Consider the following 19,666-nt stretch of genomic DNA (forward strand, 5'->3'; position numbering starts at 1 on the left):
GCTTACTGAAAGAAACGATAAGGTGGACACAAACAAAACAAAGCAAAACAAAACAAAACAAACAAAAAACAAAACAAACAAAAAACAAAAACAAACCAACAAAATGTCAGGGGATAGAGGAGAGATCATTTGCTCTGTCACAGATTGGTATTACTGGTGTCTACATTGTTAGACAAAGTCCAATCTAAGATAATAACATTAAGCATAATCTTTTATTATGATTAAAGGAAAATATTTCAGATAATACAGAAATATTTCATTTGTTCTTTTTTACATAAAAATATAAATATTAAAAATTGAATATAATTATCCACTAAAACATTACCAATCTTGAATAAAGTAGTACCTTTTAAAACAATTATTATTTTGTAAACAATGACATTATAATTTTTAAAAATCTACCACAATGTATAATCTAATTATTAAGCAATTACTGGGAAAGTATATTAAATTCTCTTTGTTCTAAAACATTAAAAAAGTTTTAGTCAACCATCATCAAAAATGTTTGATTCATCCATAGCAATACAACTGTGTACTTCCTGATTCAATAGTTTGTACACAGCAAACCAAATTTCACACATATCATTGTTTATAATTATGAAATATTAAAACTTCTTACTTTTAACCATAGTCTTTCCAAATTAAGCAATTATAATTGTGAGCTCAGTTGTTACTAATAAATTAATTTATATCTGAGTGCTAATTCACTATTACTGAGAAACTTAAAATTAAAAGATAAGGTAATTTTTATTGGTATTTAGTTGTTGCTCCTGAATTACTATAGAAAACCTCACTACAATTACATAAAAATATTATTATCTTTCTAGAGTTTTTCCTATATGCTGATTTTAAAATATTTTAAAATTATTGGCATATTAAAGGTTTTTATGTATTATTTAAAATGGAATCTTTGCCTTTTCCTTCACCTGGTAATTTAGTTGGTGTTTACTTCCTTTCTATATGGGTAGCTATGTTTTGATGTACATATACATGTATAGATAAGAATATATGTCAATATTTCATTCATATTTATTCTAATCACATTCTTCTTTTCTTTTCCACCAGACCACAACATCCTGCTTGTTTTAATAGTGAAACACAAATCTTCCTAACTGCCTTTTAAACTGCTGTGAGAAAAGACAAAGTCAACTGAGCTAAAGTTAGCAATTACCTGTCAGTTGACAGGGCCTCCTGAGGTGGGAATCAGGCACCGCCTTGCTGGGTTCCTGCCAGGTGGTGTCACTCACAGTTGTTCCTTCTGCAATAAGTGGAAGACTGGTTAGCGGCAGTCACAGTAATAACTGCCGAGTACATAAAGATTCTGAAATCAAGCAATCTCAGCACACAGTTGTAGCTTGGTAGTCATCAGCCCCTTGTATGCAATTCTAGTCAGTGAATAGTTGCCGCAGGCTCCCCATTTATGTAGAAAAACTCCTAAGTCTTTCACGTAGATGTGATAAAACAGTGGTCCTCGGATGCTTCCTAGGAGCTTATGATGCTATTGTTCCTTTAGTGCTTTCTTGAATTTCCTATCGTCATCATGTATCAGTAATAGTGACCCTACCTTCAATATGCACCAACATTTTAACAAAGGAGTCACCTTGTTAAAGCATGTAAGTAGAATGTATAGTTATGAAGTTTCATGAGCCATCAAATATCCTTGGCTAGAAAGACTCGCTCTGTGGACTCTGTACACTGGAGTAAGCCTTGACTGGTGAGGAGCAGCTCCCATGGGTAGACAAGCACCCCCTCCAGGCCACTCAGCAAAGACTTCCCATTCTACAGTCTCTCTCATAGGCTGACATAAACAAATTGGAAACCGTGCAACTATGATGGAGCCCAGACACAAATCAACGTACTGGGTTCTATCTAAAGTCACTAGTACTCTGTGGGCTCTGACAAATAAGACATGGTCTGTATCGATCAAGGCAGGAAGGACATGAAAAGTCCAGATGTCCTGGGTAGATTAGGGTCATCACCTAAGTCAGGAGAACCTTCTAGGTCATGACAGGAGATCAGTTTTGAAGAGAGATGGAATAGGGAGTAGACTCCAGACTCCTGTGATCTGCTGGGAGGGGGGAGGAAGAAAGGAGTATCCACAAGTTTACCCAAAGCAGTAAAAGAAATCCTTGTCCTTATTGCTATCCTTGCTGGAGTGGGGTTGGAAAAGGATGTGTGTGTGTGTGTGTGTGTGTGTGTGTGTGTGTGTGTGTGTGTGTATGTGTGTGTATGTGGTGTGTGTGTGTGTGTATGTGTGTGTTATCTATCTATAGATCATATGCTTAGACACACATGCTGAGCCAAAGAAAATCTTTTTCATGACCTATCACATTAGTGTCCCTCACTAAACCAGGAGTTAGGCTGGCACTGAACAAGCCCCAGTGATCCTTTGGTCTCTACAGCCTACAACTTTTGTGTCGTGTGGTTATGCCCAGTTTTTTCAGGGATTCTAGAGATTTGAAGTCAGGTCCTCATGCTTGCATAACTGAGGCTCTTACCCACTGAGAAATCCCCTTCTCCACAAAAATGACCTTATGACAGCATAATGCAGATGGTTTGATATTGAGAATATATTAAAATTACCACTCCCAGAGTTCTGCTTTGAGGAGAGAGGAGAAAAGGGAAAGGAGACAGTATTGAGGAAAAGAGAAGGGAGGGGAGGGCAGGGGAGGGCAGGGGAGGGCAGTGAAGGGCAGGGGAGGGCAGTGAAGGGCAGGGGAGGGGAGGAGAGAGTGCTGGCCAATGATCTTCCTAAATGACATTGGTAGACTTTAATTTTTACTTAGTGAAAAGTCAAATCACACCAGTCACCCATTGTTATTACAATGGATGTTACTGTGGTAGAAACTGAGCAAATTTGCTTCATAAAAGACCATGAGCACCTTTTTTGTGTGTAAAACTATCCTGACTCTCTTTAATTTACTTGTACATTCAGAGATCTGAATCTCTCTCTAAGGGGTCACCTTGACCATAGATCAACAAAGCCAAATGCAGAGAGCTAGAAGACAATTAGCCAATAAACTGCCAACAAAAATATTCTCTTCAAATATAAAAGAATTATACCAAATAAATTGATGATTTATTTTATTTTACCTGCTTAATATTAAGTAGAACCATATAGTTTTTTAATTCTTTTCTACATACTTCAAAGACTACCTGAATTGTCTTTCATTGATCATTTATTGCTTGGTGGACATGGGAGCAGATAAGAAACTGAACCCATCATTTTCACAAATCACCTTAAGAATCACTAACCAGAATGGATACAGAAAATGTGGTACATTTACACAATGGAGTACTACTCAGCTATTAAAAACAATGAATTTATGAAATTCTTAGGTAAATGGATGGATCTGGAGGATATCATCCTGAATGAGGTAACCCAATCAGAAAAGAACACACATGGTATGCACTCACTGATAAGTGGATATTAGCCCAGAAGCTCAGAAAAACCAAGATACAATTTGCAAAACACATGAAACTCAGGAAGAAGGAAGAACAACGTGGATACTTCAATTTTTCTTAGAAGGGGGAACAAAATACCCATGAAGGAGCGATCTACAGAGACAAAGTTCAGAGCAGAGACTGAAAGAATGACCATCCAGAGACCGCCCCTCTTGGGGATCCATCCCATAAACAACCACCAAACCCAGACACTATTGCAGATGCCAACAAGAGCTGGCTGACAGGAGCCTCCTATAGCTGTCTCATGAGAGGCTCTGCCAGGGCCTAACTAATACAGAAGTGGATGCTCACAGTCATCCATTAGACAGAACACAGGGTCCCCAATGAGGGAGCCAGAGAAAGTACCCAAGGAACTGAAGGGGTTTGCAGCCCCCTAGGAGGAACAACAATATGAACTAACCAGTAACCCTAGAGCTCTCTGGGACTAAACCCCCAATCCAAGAAAACACAAGGAGGGATTTGTGCCTCTAGCTGTATATGTAGCAGAAGATGGCCTAGTTGATCATCAATGGGAGGAGAGGCCCTTAGTCCTATGAAGGTTCTATACCCCAGTACAGGGAAATGCCTGGGCCTGGAAGCTGGAGTGGGTGGGTTGGGAAGCAGGGAGAGCCTGGAGGAGATAGGGGATTTTCAGAGGGGAAACTAGGAAAGGGCATAACATTTGAAATGTAAATAAAGAAAATATCTAATAAAAAAGAATCACTAACCTAATATTGTATCTTCAGATGCAAGTTTCTGGAATGATCTAGAACAAAAGAAGCAGAAACCTAGGTTTAGATTTTGTAAGTAGGATTTTAATCAAACAGAAACTATAACATATGCTGTGTTTTGAGAACTGAAATGAATTTTACCTCTCTTTGTGTTCAACTATGGTCTGGAACTCCCCTGACTTTAGATGACAAATCATAGTTAATGCAAATACAATCTTGATCTGGAAATTTATATGAATATGGATGAATTAATATCCATGAAACCTGAAAAGGGAAAGAGTTGAGCTATTTCTACCTATACTAAAGAGCAAATAGAAGAAAATCAATTTCCCAGACTTCCATCCCCAGATATCTGTAGGAAGTTAGTTTCAGACATTTCTTCTGATGATTCTTCCTCCGCTGTTGTGCATGCGTGTGAGAGCGCATGTGCCCAAGCATACACACACAGAGAAAGAGACAGAGACAGAGGCAGAGACAGAGAAAGACAGACCAATACAGACTCAGATCCACCCAGATCATATTTGCATATAATCTATACATGCCCTAACCCATTTTTAATAAGTTCTAGACTATTTATAACATTTGCACTATAAATAATATGACATTAGCTATTTCAGTGTTTTGTTTAGAGAATTATGACAGGAATGATGCTAGCATTGTTTAATACAAATACAATTATTCAAAAATATACACATTAAGTCTATATCTACATATCAAAGAATCTGTATAGAGTGATGGCTGTAATTCTAAGTATTACAATATTGATATAAATTACATAATATCATATAGTACTACATGATATTATATATACATATTATATGTAATATATGTATATAGCCATTATACTCTGTAGGAAAGAAAACATATATGGACAATAATTAACAGTTGCAGCTGAGGTTTAGTTAGAAAGTTGATGGTTAACAGTGAGTGTTCCATAGAACCACCAGATCTCCCTGAGCAGTCTTATCATGGCAAAAAATAGAGATGAACAGGAGTTGTAGTGTAATATAATAGAAAGTAGCCAGCCTCTGAAAACATACAAAGATACAGACAGAGGTGTGTGCATGTGTGTGTGTGTGTGTGTATGTGTGTCTGTGTGTCTGTGTGTCTGTGTGTATATGTGTGTGTGTGTGTGTGTGTGTGTGTGTGTGTGTATAAGTTGAATCTACTGCATCTTGACATTTAACAATTTGGGGGGGGGGAATGTGTACAGAAAACCATATATTTAAAAATATTACAAGGACTGAAGTGGCAAAGTTCAAAGAATTGGCAAATCAGGATCTGCAACAGAAAAGTGGAAGTAAATACATAAAAAGGCATGAACCAAAAACTGTACTTATTTGGACCCTGATTGACATAAGCCAACTCTAAAACACAACGTGAGCCAACAATGGCTCTTTAACCTTTGCTCTACATGTAGGGATGTTCTAGAACTTTTTCTTGTTTGTGTTTAGTGAAGTAGAGGTATTGTGATTACATATTTAAATAATAGTTCTTATTTTATAACTACATATTGAAGCATAAAATCATATGCATGAGTTCTGCTTTATAAAAACACCCAGTGGGGATAGGAATCAGAGGCTAAACTGAGTAAAGAGAAAACAATATTGATGCTTGTTCAGGCTTGACAGCATGAACTCATCTTTACTGTTTCTGCTGTGATAAAGGATAGCAATATGATGATTGAAGCAAGGAGTTTGACTTGTATGTGTGGATAAATACACACATCCTGTGCACACAACCAACTTGGTTGCAGCTTTTTCTCACTGTTGATAGCCCTTAAAGCCAAGTTTAGCCTTTTCTATAAACCTCGGGGTTAAAGCAAAACTAATTACAAAAGTTTCTTTTAATGTGTCAATGCAACCATGGCACAAGGCTTATGTTCAAACAGCCAATATCTGACTTGAGTTAAAGCCCACTCCACAATAGGGAATCCTTATGCTACACTGCTCAGGTGACAAAGAGCTTGAGAGTAGACAGGCCAGGGGTCTAGAGGGAAACCAAATGCCACTGTTCCATTGCAATAAGATGGCTCCTAACGAATTCTGCTGACTCAAAGATCAATCGAAGCAACCCTGGGGAAGAGGAAGCAGAGAGTATAAGAACCAGAGGGGATGGAGGACACTGAGGAAAGAAGAAGCTCTGAGGATCCCAGCACACATGAACTCGCAGACTGATGCAGCATCAGCATCCACCAAGCCGGCATAGTCTGGACAAGATGGGATCCTATAGCCAAAAGGAGAAATGGGCACATAAGGCCTTCATAACACAAAAGCTACCCCCAATTCGTAACCACTTGCAAATAAAAATTTAATCTTCTCTAAACTGTCTCTCTGGGAAACAGACTATTCTCAAGGGTAGGCCACAATCACAGCAGCAGATGGCCAATAGCAAATGAACTTATTTTATCTTTTTTTATCTTATATGTGTGTGTGTGTGTGTGTGTGTGTGTGTGTATGTCTGTGTGTGTGTTTGTGTATATGAATATATGTGTATCTCTGTATCTGTATATTTGTATGTCTATGTGTTTGTGTATATGTGTGTGAATATGTGTGTGAATGTATATGTGTGTGTCTGTGAGTTTGTGTATATGTATGTATGTCTATATGTGTATTTGTGACCATATGTCTGTATGTGTTTCTCTGTGAGTATGTTTCTGTGATTGTATGTGTGCTTCTGTGTGTGCCTGTGTGTTTGTGTGTATGCCTATGTGTGTGTGTATGTGTGTTACTCTGTGTGTGCCTGTGTGTTTGTGTATGTATCTGTATGTCTGTGTATGTGTTTGTCCGTGTGTGTTTGTGTGTGTGTGTGTGTGTGTGTGTGTGTGTGTGTGTACCTTTTTATGCATATGCAAAGTCCAAAGGACAACTTCAAGTCCTTCCTAGTAACTTGTTTAGGAAAGGGTATCTGTTACATACCTCTGTGTATGCCAGGGTAGCTGACTGCCATCATTTGAATGAGATGTACCCCATAACTCTTAGGCATTTGGATTCTTGGCCTCCAGTTGGTGGCCATTAGGAAGGACTCAGAAATGTGTATTTGCTGAAGGAAGTATGTCACTAAAGACAAGCTTGTGGTTTTAAGTGACTCATGTCATTTTATGTCTTCTTTCTTTGCTTCCTGGTTGTGGTTTTTCATGTGAGCTAAACTACTGCTCCAGCCGACATACCTGATGTATGTTCACATGCTTTCCTGTCACAATGCCATGATTCTTATCTCTCTGGAACCATGCACCAAATAATCTCCTCCTTTTATAAGTGGCCTTGGTCATGAAAAGAAAAACCTGAGGCAGAAATTGGAACATGGGAGTCAGGTATTACAGAGACAGACCTGACCATGTGGATTTTTCCACAATTATGGAAGATTTGGATACTTTGAACTAGAAAAGTAGTTGAACACTCTAAAGAGAACTCAGTGGGACATTCTAATAGGACCTAGAAAGTCAGGAGTGCTGAGGGCTTTGCATACTATAAAGACCAAGCACATGATGTCTTAGGGGGACCAATATTAGCAACTGGACTGGAGACCATTCTTGTGATGTTTGGGCAAACATGTGGCTACTTTTTGTCCTTCCCCTAAGAACTTGCCTGAGCTTAAATTTTAAAGTTGTGGAATAATTTCTTTGGTGGAGGAGATTTCAAGGCAGCCTAGTACTGATTCTGTCACATGGTTATTTGACGACACCTTTGGGCAGATCTACAGTGAGAAACAGGCAAATGGGGCAGAAATAAATACAAGATAAGAGTCTTGAGAAAAGAAGGACACTGGAAAGTTTAATGTTCAAGCCAAGGCTTGTGCTGGAAGAGAGGCTGTAGCTGTTAAGGAAATGTGTACCATTATGGAGGGGTCGAAATGCATTTGGAACAAAGGCAATGGCCCAACTCCATCCAGCTAAGACCCCACCCAGCTGTTCTTCCAGCTTGTGACAGGAAAAGACTTTAAAGAAGTTTCTGCTCCTACAAAGCAACAAGAAACACAAGCTGCTGCCCATGTGATTCAAGGGGAGGTGGGCTCACCCCAAGTTGGCAGTCAAACAAGGCAATGTTGTCCACATAGCTCTGGCTTTAGAATCATAAAGAACACAGAAGAAAATGGGTCATGGCATCTTCCTCTACTGTTATGGAGAGCTGCTAAAGCTAGGTTTGTATCAGAGGGGTCTTGGGATGAGGCCTTTGGGTAAAGCTGTATAAAGGAATCCTGGGTTACATTAAAGACCACGAGATGTTGGACTTGCCAAGGCCATGCGAAATATGCCAAAGAGTACTGCACACAGGGAGTAGAACCATCCCAAGAGAAAGAACGAAGTTGCAGGCAGCATAAAAGAAAGAACAGAGCCATCTAAGCCCTTACACATTAGACACAGGGCTTGAGTTTCCTGATGGCTTTTAGTCTTTCATTGATCTACTCTATTCTCACTATGAGCTAGTCCCCATTCTTCCCTTCTGGGACTGCAATGTATGTTCCATTCTAATATTTGTTGGAGTATGTACTTTGTCTTTTTGGTTTTGAGGGGTTTTTTTTTTTTTAATTGTCGTTGTTTGTTTTTTTTTAAGACAGGGTTAAAAGTAAGATGTTGCCTTAAGTCTCAGAAGATACTTTGGAATTCGCTCCTAAGTAGTGTTGATATTGAAAGAATATGGTAACTGTTGAGGTTCTTAATGCATTTGGCATTAATATAGGGCCACAAGACTATGGGAGGCAGGGAGTGAAATGTGCTGGTTTGAATGAGTCACACCCCAGAAACCTTAAGTATCTGAATACTTGAGTTTTGGAGGTTTAGGAGGGGTGGCCTTACAAGGGGGAGTAAGTTACTAGGGGCAGACTTTGAAGTTTCAAGATTCATGCCTTTCTGAGTTGTCTCTCTTTGTTTCCTGCTTATGGTTCAAGATGTGAGGTCTCAGCCTCTAGCCCAGCCAACATGCATGTTGTTCCCATGTTAAATGCTTCTCCTCCATGATGGACTCATTCCCCCAGAGTCGTAAGCCAAATAAACCCTTCATTCTATAGATTACCTTGATCATGGTGTCCTATTGCTGGAATCCTAGCACATTCTCTTGTGTCCACCACCCATCTCGCCATAGGAGCCCAGAGACTCCGAGTATAGTGATGTAGTATCTGACTTTACATGCGTTCTGGGACCCATGACCCATGACCTCAGGTCACCATGTTTACAGGGTAATCACTGTTTTCACTAGGACATCTCCCAGACCAAGTTAATAAAATAAAAATTCATTTAAAAAAATTTAATACAAAATGCTATGGACAGGTATCTAGCATGTGTTCAGAATTGAAAAATGTCTTCCATATTTGTTTATTTAGTTAAGAGTCTGGGCATCCTGGTCAATTTAGTTGACATCAAAATGTCATGATGTGGTCAACCCTGGACATTTTGGAATCTATAATTTGTGAAAGGACCAATCAGAGGCCAATATCTATACTTCCCTTTGAGAACTTGCCCTAAAAGAATTAATCTCCTATCCATACAAGAAGGAGTGAACAGCTGGAAGGGGTAGAGGTGGGTCAGGAGATTGGGTTGTAGAAAGGGTTGAACAGGGCTCTCCTGCTCTATTTAAAATATCTCTGTTGTGATTTCCGTCTTTAGGACTGGATAATATCTAGCCACACTTCCCAGACAGAAGCTCTGAACTGTTAATGAGCCAGTCATATACTAGGGGTGCATTTATGTTCTCAACTGGAAGAAAGTTAGGGGTGGGACAAAAAAAAATATGCCACTAGGTTGAGTAGAGCAGGAGAGGCCAAGTCTCAGAAGAGAGAACTTTGCACAAAAAGTATTTGGTCTCAGAGCAATCCAGGATGCGAGGAAGCCGGTTGCTGTGGCATCAGCAATCCGTCTGGAAGTCCCTCATAAAGCAGCTTCCTGTGCCCGGGCATTTCTTGCTTATTAGCTGAAATCCCATTACCTTATGCAACATGTTTGTGTCACAGCTTTTAGCAGCATGCACTGCGGAATGTAAAGCTAGCCCTGACCTAAATAACCAAACCTCTTTCCAAACACATTTCTGTTTAGATTAGAAGAATTCCTTAGAAGATTAAATAGGTCACTGATAGACACATGTTTGGAGTAGATTCCTACTTTAACCCAAGCCTAGTTTAAACACATTTCTTCTTCTTAAAATTTAATTTTCACACCCATGCCTATGGGAATGTCCCAACCCAAAATTCTTGAACATCAGCATAAACAGAGAAACAGCAGTGGGTAACACACACCTATATTTGTGCATGACAGAAGGAAATGCTTCAGGAAGTTCACTAACATTGTACATTGAAAGATATAAGAATTTACTGCTTATGAAGTAAATTTGACTTACGTTTTTCTTTTTGGGTTTTCAGCTTCAAAGTTAGGAACTTCCTATTGAATAAAATATAATAATTAGTCAAAGGAAATAAGGAGATTATTTGGGGAGGTATATTTTATCCTTGTATGTAAGCTATCTATAATTCATTTTGACATTTTCCTCATAAAGGATTTTTTTCTCTCTGTTATTTTGGTAATGTCTTATAGAATCTTGATGTTAGGGTTTTCCCTCCTTTTGTTTTGTCTTTTTAACTTTGGCGGTGTGTGTGTTTGTGTGTGTGTGTTTGCAGTGTAGTGTATACATGTATCATGTATGGTGCATACTTGTGTGCATATATATGTACAAGAGGGTAGAAGACAATATTGGATGTCTGCCTCTGTCGTTGTCTGCCTCTTTTGCTCTCTGCTTCATTTCCTTGAGGCGGTGTTAAAGAAACTTTTATTGGCCTGATGTAACTGTCCAAGGCTTACTGCTGAATAAGCTCACCCTCTCTAGTTCTTTCTGAACTCTAGCTGGCTAGTTCATTGTTTGGGATTAAAGGTGTGTACTAACAGGTTCCAGACAGAAGGATTAAAGGCATGTGCTAAGGGTGACGCCTCATTCCAGCTGGATCACACAGACCTAGAAGGTCTTTGCGTAGCCATGTTGCTGGATTAAAACTCCTCTATAAGACAGGATCTCTCACAGAACTTGACAGTCACTGTTTTCTGTTACACTAGTGGTCAGGAAAACAGCTGGGTGATCTTCCAGCCCCCAGTTCGTCCCCCCCCCCCCCATCCCTCCGGTACTCCTCGAGTGTTGAGTTGCAAGCATGTGCATCCACACCTATATATGGATTTGGGGTCTCAGGATGCAAATTCAAGTCCTCATGCTTGTACAACTAGCAGTGTTGCTCACTGACTCATCTTCCCAGCCCATGTCCCTGTAACTTCGAGGGACTCAAGACACTCTATTACTAAGAAGTATACTTCATTTTATAAACTTCCACCCGTTTAAATGATAATAGATCTTAAAATGAAAATATGTAATTTAATCCTCAGTAACTCATCCCACAAAGGCCCAGGGGGAAATAAGTCTGGCTGAGTATGTTCATTACATTATAACATATCTTCTGTTGAGAAAGATTCTGAAAGCAGCCTGTCACAGTTCCCTAAGGGGCTTGAAATAGGTCTGTGACTCCTCCTCTGACTTCTTCCTTGCAGCAGCTGAATATGTGTAAATCCCTCACATTGTAGGACAAGAACACATTTGTTTCCGGCCTTCCAATACCTTAATGTCCCCTCAGGTACCTCTAAGAGCACTTCTGACTCTCCACCTTTTCAGCCCCTTCTTTTCAAAACCACATGTGATAGAAAACAGATCTTGTCCTAGAAAGGTTTGTCTTTATGTTTGGCCCGATAGGAATTTGCATAGCAAGGAAAATTGGGAACAGTCTTCTATGTGGGTATGGGATGGATGCAAAAGCTGAGAAGATGGCAGAGGGGATGTTGGTTCTGTTACTCAAACAGTGAAGCCTATTAGTCAGTGTACAGTCCAATACGATAAACCCATGCCCTACACAGGGACTAGTGAACATTCTCTAACCCTTCCAGTGTGTGGATCCAGATGTTACTGTGAAGGACGCATTGAACAGAGCCCTAATATGTACTCACTGATAAGTGGATAATAGCCCAAAAACTTAGGATACCCAAGATATAAGATATAATTTGCCAAACGCATGAAATTCAAGAAGAATGAAGACCAAAGTGTGGACACTTTACCCTTTCTTAGAAATGGGAACAAAACATCCATAGAAGGAGTTACAGAGACAAAATTTGGAGCTGTGACGAAAGGATGGACCATCTAGTAACTGCCATATGCAGGGATCTATCCCATAATCAGCTTCCAAATGCTGACACCATTGCATACACTAGCAAGATTTCGCTGAAAGGACCCAGTTATAGCTCTCTCTTGTGAGACTATGCCGGGGCCTATCAAACACAGAAGTGGATGATCACAGTCAGCTATTGGATGGGTCACACGGCCCCTAATGGAGGAGCTAGAGAAATTACCCAAGGAGCTATAGGGAACTGCAACCCTATAGGTGGAACAACAATATGAACTAACCAGTACCCGGGAGCTCTTGTCTTTAGCTGCATATGTATCAAAAGATGGCCTAGTCGGCCATCACTGCAAAGAGAGGCCCATTGGACTTGCAAACTTTATATGCCCCAGTACAGGAGAACGCCAGGGCCAAAAAGGGGGAGTGGGTGGGTAGGGGATTGGGGGGGTGGGTATGGGGGACCTTTGGGATAACATTGAAAATGTAAATGAGGAAAATACCTAATAAAAAAAAATAAAAAAAAAACAAAAAAACAAAAACAAAAAAAGAATATGAAGAAGAGCTTCTTTAACAAGCTGGATTGTGGATCAGACCGACAATAAGTAAAAGGAAGTGTGGTGCTCATACAGGTGTGTGATAGGGCCAGTGAGATGGCTCATCAGTTTACCAGGTAAAGGAGTTTGCCACAAGGTATAATGACCTGAGTTCTATTCCTGCGGTCCACGTGATGGAAGGACAGAACTGACTTCTTAAGATGTCCTATGAATTGTACACAGACACACACACACATAGACACACCCCTCCTGCACACATACAAACATTCACTACATGAATAGATAAATAAATTCAATAACATTTTTAATAGATTTGGTAATTACAGATTGGACACTGTGTAGGCTTTGATACATTAACAGGTCTTTTGAGTTGATGGCCAAACCAACCATTCCTTGAGTTACCTCTGCCTTCTCATGGGTGTCCTCAAAACAATTGGTATCTAGACTTTTATAAAATTCAATAGGTCTTGATCCAAAAGCAAGTTATGTGTTTTTAACAGCAGTGAGTAGGGGTGGAATTGTAACCACCTTTGTAATGGGTGTGAGGAGAGAGCCCAGCCATTGATCTTTGTAGCAATGTTTTCCTGTCACATGGATTTGGAGGTTAGCAGGAAAAGGAGCCAATGGAGTCTTCCCATCATCTATACACTCTGAGCCCAATAGACTTTATCAGCCAGCATCGTTAACTTGAACCTTATTCCCACACTCAGTGCAGTTTAGACAAGTAACAAGAGCAAGAACTCTTGAGACTGTAAATCTTGCATTCATGCACACAGGCTTCCTTCCCTGTCTAATGAGGAGAGAAAGAGAAATACAACACAAAAGAGAGATTGTGCAATAAGGAAAACAGGAAACCAAAGATACTATTTCTGTTTTCTATCCTTCAAACAACAGACTTTATCCAACAACTCATATCAATATTTTATTGCCTTTGCTGTCAAGCAGATTAATTCCAGATGATTCACAAAATTCCCAAGCAACTGAGACTGGTACATTATTCAAACCACCTCTTGTTTCACTTGGGAGAAACTTTTCATTAATACCCACAGTCAGGTTCTGGATGCTCTTTAAGGTGATTTAAGTCCTTGTGGCTGCTAGTTTTGATGAAAGAGACACAATCACCCTTTGGCTTGAAGCATAGACATCTTCGCCAAGGTTAAAATTATTTGAAAGTACTGGAGAGATTTTGAGAACATACAATGTCACATTCTCTCCAGATTATCCATTTCATTCTGTTCCACCGGGCATTGAGGTCCTTCAGTTTTTCTCAAGGTGAGTGAATTTAAGTTTTTTGGGGGTCTTTGGTTAAAGAATTTTCTTATAATGAATCCATTGGAAGGAAAAAAAAAACATGTAGTTCATCCTTCCATTTAATTCCTCCTAAGATGAAATTTAATGTAGCTCTCTTTAGACAAACTGTATCCCACAACCCACTAGGGTAGGATGAATTAGGCAGGTTAAATACAGGTCTGAAGTGTAGTTATTGGGGGGAAAGAGATCACTTATAGCTGGAAACATCTATTTGTTTGGAAGTAGTATGCAACTGGCTTTTGCATGGTATAGATTTCTACTAAGCTGGTGAAGCGATATTTAGAACTGCTGTTCCAGATGCAAAGCAGATGTAGAAAATACAAACTGCTTTTCTTTTTTTTTTTTTCATCGGTGTTTATTTATTTTTTTTCCATTTTTTATTAGGTATTTAGCTAATTTACATTTCCAATGCTATTACAAAAGTCCCCCATATCCACCCACCCCCACTCCCCTGCCCACCCACTCCCCCTTTTTGGCCCTGGTGTTCCCCTGTACTGGGGCATATAAAGTTTGCAAGTCCAATGGGCCTCTCTTTCCAGTGATGGCCGACTAGGCCATCTTTTGATATATATGCAGCTAGAGTCAAGAGCTACGGGGTACTGGTTAGTTCACAATGTTGTTCCACCTATAGGGTTGCAGATCCCTTTAGCTCCTTGGCTACTTTCTCTAGCTCCTCCATTGGGAGCCCTATGATCCATCCATTAGCTGACTGTGAGCATCCACTTCTGTGTTTGCTAGGCCCAGGCATAGTCTCACAAGAGACAGCTACATCTGGGTCCTTTCAATAAAATCTTGCTAGTGTATGCAATGGTGTCAGCATTTGGATGCTGATTATGGGGTGGATCCCTGGATATGACAGTCTCTACATGGTCCATCCTTTCATCTCAGCTCCAAACTTTGTCTCTGTAACTCCTTCCATGGGTGTTTTGTTCCCAAATCTAAGGAGGGACATAGTGTCCACACTTCAGTCTTCATTCTTCTTGAGTTTCATGTGTTTAGCAAATTATATCTTATATCTTGGGTATCCTAGGTTTGGGGCTAATATCCACTTATCAGTGAGTACATATTGTGTAAGTTTCTTTGTGAATGTGTTACCTCACTCAGGATGATGCCCTCCAGGTCCATCCATTTGGATAGGAATTTCATAAATTAATTCTTTTTAATAGCTGAGTAGTACTCCATTGTGTAGATGTACCACATTTTCTGTATCCATTCCTCTGTTGAGGGACATCTAGGTTCTTTCCAGCTTCTGGCTATTATAAATAAGGCTGCTATGAACATAGTGGAGCATGTGTCCTTCTTACCAGTTGGGGCATCTTCTGGATATATGCCCAGGAGAGGTATTGCTGGATCCTCCGGTAGTACTATGTCCAATTTTCTGAGGAACCACCAGACTGATTTCCAGAGTGGTTGTACAAGCCTGCACTCCCACCAACAATGGAGGAGTGTTCCTCTTTCTCCACATCCACGCAGGCATCTGCTGTCACCTAAATTTTTGATCTTAGCCATTCTGACTGGTGTGAGGTGGAATCTCAGGGTTGTTTTGATTTGCATTTCCCTGATGATTAAGGATGTTGAACATTTTTTCAGGTGCTTCTCTGCCATTCGGTATTCCTCAGGTGAGAATTCTTTGTTCAGTTCTGAGCCCCATTTTTAATGGGGTTATTTGATTTTCTGAAGTCCACCTTCTTGAGTTCTTTATATATGTTGGATATTAGTCCCCTATCTGATTTAGGATAGGTAAAGATCCTTTCCCAATTTGTTGGTGGTCTTTTTTTCTTATTGATGGTGTCTTTTGCCTTGCAGAAACTTTGGAGTTTCATTAAGTCCCATTTGTCAATTCTCGATCTTACAGCACAAGCCATTGCTGTTCTGTTCAGGAATTTTTCCCCTGTGCCCATATCTTCAAGGCTTTTCCCCACTTTCTCCTCTATAAGTTTCAGTGTCTCTGGTTTTATGTGAAGTTCCTTGATCCACTTAGATTTGACCTTAGTACAAGGAGATAAGTATGGATCGATTCGCATTCTTCTACATGATAACAACCAGTTGTGCCAGCACCATTTGTTGAAAATGCTGTCTTTCTTCCACTGGATGGTTTTAGCTCCCTTGTCGAAGATCAAGTGACCATAGGTGTGTGGGTTCATTTCTGGGTCTTCAATTCTATTCCATTGGTCTACTTGTCTGTCTCTATACCAGTACCATGCAGTTTTTATCACAATTGCTCTGTAGTAAAGCTTTAGGTCTGGCATGGTGATTCCGCCAGAAGTTATTTTATCCTTGAGAAGACTTTTTGCTATCCTAGGTTTTTTGTTATTCCAGACAAATTTGCAAATTGCTCCTTCCAATTCGGTGAAGAATTGAGTTGGAATTTTGATGGGGATTGCATTGAATCTGTAGATTGCTTTTGGCAAGATAGCCATTTTTACAATGTTGATCCTGCCAATCCATGAGCATGGGAGATCTTTCCATCTTCTGAGATCTTCCTTAATTTCTTTCTTCAGAGATTTGAAGTTTTTATCATACAGATCTTTCACTTCCTTAGTTAGAGTCACGCCAAGATATTTTATATTATTTGTGACTATTGAGAAGGGTGTTGTTTCCCTAATTTCTTTCTCAGCCTGTTTATTCTTTGTATAGAGAAAGGCCATTGACTTGTTTGAGTTTATTTTATATCCAGCTACTTCACCGAAGCTGTTTATCAGGTTTAGGAGTTCTCTGGTAGAATTTTTAGGGTCACTTATATATACTATCATATCATCTGCAAAAAGTGATATTTTGACTTCCTCTTTTCCAATTTGTATCCCCTTGATCTCCTTTTGTTGTTGAATTGCTCTGGCTAATACTTCAAGTACTATGTTGAAAAGGTAGGGAGAAAGTGGGCAGCCTTGTCTAGTCCCTGATTTTAGAGGGATTGCTTCCAGCTTCTCTCCATTTACTTTGATGTTGGCTACTGGTTTGCTGTAGATTGCTTTTATCATGTTTAGGTATGGGCCTTGAATTCCTGATCTTTCCAAAACTTTTATCATGAATGGGTGTTGGATCTTGTCAAATGCTTTTTCTGCATCTAACGAGATGATCATGTGGTTTTTGTCTTTGAGTTTGTTTATATAATGGATTACATTGATGGATTTTCGTATATTAAACCATCCCTGCATCCCTGGAATAAAACCTACTTGGTCAGGATGGATGATTGCTTTAATGTGTTCTTGGATTCGGTTAGCGAGAATTTTATTGAGGATTTTTGCATCGATATTCATAAGAGAAATTGGTCTGAAGTTCTCTATCTTTGTTGGGTCTTTCTGTGGTTTAGGTATCAGAGTAATAGTGGCTTCATAAAATGAGTTGGGTAGAGTACTTTCTACTTCTATTTTGTGAAATAGTTTGTGCAGAACTGGAATTAGATCTTCTTTGAAGGTCTGATAGAACTCTGCACTAAACGCATCTGGTCCTGGGCTTTTTTTGGTTGGGAGACTATTAATAACTGCTTCTATTTCTTTAGGTGATATGGGACTGTTTAGATGATCAACTTGATCCTGATTCAACTTTGGTACCTGGTATCTGTCCAGAAATTTGTCCATTTCGTCCAGGTTTTCCAGTTTTGTTGAGTATAGCCTTTTGTAGAAGGATCTGATGGTGTTTTGGATTTCTACAGGATCTGTTGTTATGTCTCCCTTTTCATTTCTGATTTTGTTAATTAGGATTTTGTCCCTGTGCCCTTTAGTGAGTCTAGCTAAGGGTTTATCTATCTTGTTGATTTTCTCAAAGAACCAACTCCTCGTTTGGTTAATTCTTTGAATAGTTCTTCTTGTTTCCACTTGGTTGATTTCACCCCTGAGTTTGATTATTTCTTGCTGTCTACTCCTCTTGGGTGAATTTGCTTCCTTTTTTTCTAGGGCTTTTAGATGTGTTGTCAAGCTGCTAGTATGTGCTGTCTCCCGTTTCTTCTTGGAGGCACTCAGAGCTATGAGTTTCCCTCTTAGAAATGCTTTCATTGTGTCCCATAGGTTTGGGTACGTTGTGGCTTCATTTTCATTAAACTCTAAAAAGTCTTTAATTTCTTTCTTTATTCCTTCCTTGACCAAGGTATCATTGAGAAGAGTGTTATTCAGTTTCCACGTGAATGTTGGCTTTCCATTATTTATGTTGTTATTGAAGATCAGTCTTAGGCCATGGTGGTCTGATAGGATACATGGGAAAATTTCAATATTTTTGTATCTATTGAGGCCTGTTTTGTGACCTATTATGTGGTCAGTTTTGGAGAAGGTACCATGAGGTGCTGAGAAGAAGGTATATCCTTTTGTTTTAGGATAAAATGTTCTGTAGATATCTGTCAGGTCCATTTGTTTCATAACTTCTGTTAGTTTCACTGTGTCCCTGTTTAGTTTCTGTTTCCACGATCTGTCCTTTGAAGAAAGTGGTGTGTTGAAATCTCCCACTATTATTGTGTGAGGTGCAATGTATGCTTTGAGCTTTACTAAAGTGTCTCTAATGAATGTGGCTGCCCTTGCATTTGGTGCGTAGATATTCAGAATTGAGAGTTCCTCTTGGAGGATTTTACCTTTGATGAGTATGAAGTGTCACTCCTTGTCTTTTTTGATAACTTTGGGTTGGAAGTCGATTTTATCCGATATTAAAATGGCTACTCCAGCTTGTTTCTTCAGTCCATTTGCTTGGAAAATTGTTTTCCAGCCTTTCACTCTGAGGTAGTGTCTGTCTTTTTCCCTGAGATGGGTTTCCTGAAAGCAGCAGAATGTTGGGTCCTGTTTGTGTAGCCAGTCTGTTAGTCTATGTCTTTTTATTGGGGAATTGAGTCCATTGATATTAAGAGATATTAAGGAAAAGTAATTGTTGCTTCCTTTTATTTTTGTTGTTAGAGTTGGCATTCTGTTCTTGTGGCTGTCTTCTTTTTGGTTTGTTGAGGGATTACTTTCTTGCTTGTTCTAGGGCGTGATTTCCGTCCTTGTATTGCTTCTTTTCTGTTATTATCCTTTGAAGGGCTGGATTCGTGGAAAGATATTGTGTGAATTTGTTTTTGTCGTGGAATACTTTGGTTTCTCCATCTATGGTAATTGAGAGTTTGGCCGGGTATAGTAGCCTGGGCTGGCATTTGTGTTCTCTTAGTGTCTGTACAACATCTGTCCAGGCTCTTCTGGCTTTCATAGTCTCTGGTGAAAAGTCTGGTGTAATTCTGATAGGCCTTCCTTTATATGTTACTTGACCTTTCTCCCTTACTGCTTTTAATATTCTATCTTTATTTAGTGCATTTGTTGTTCTGATTATTATGTGTCGGGAGCAATTTCTTTTCTGGTCCAATCTATTTGGAGTTCTGTAGGCTTCTTGTATGATCATGGGCATCTTTTTTTTTATGTTTCGGAAGTTTTCTTCTATTATTTTGTTGAAGATATTAGCTGGCCCTTTAAGTTGAAAATCTTCATTCTCATCAATTCCTATTATCCGTAGGTTTGGTCTTCTCATTGTGTCCTGGAT

Source organism: Mus musculus, chromosome 16, assembly GCF_000001635.26.
Source record: "Mus musculus strain C57BL/6J chromosome 16, GRCm38.p6 C57BL/6J".
NCBI classification, from domain to species: Eukaryota; Metazoa; Chordata; class Mammalia; order Rodentia; family Muridae; genus Mus; species Mus musculus.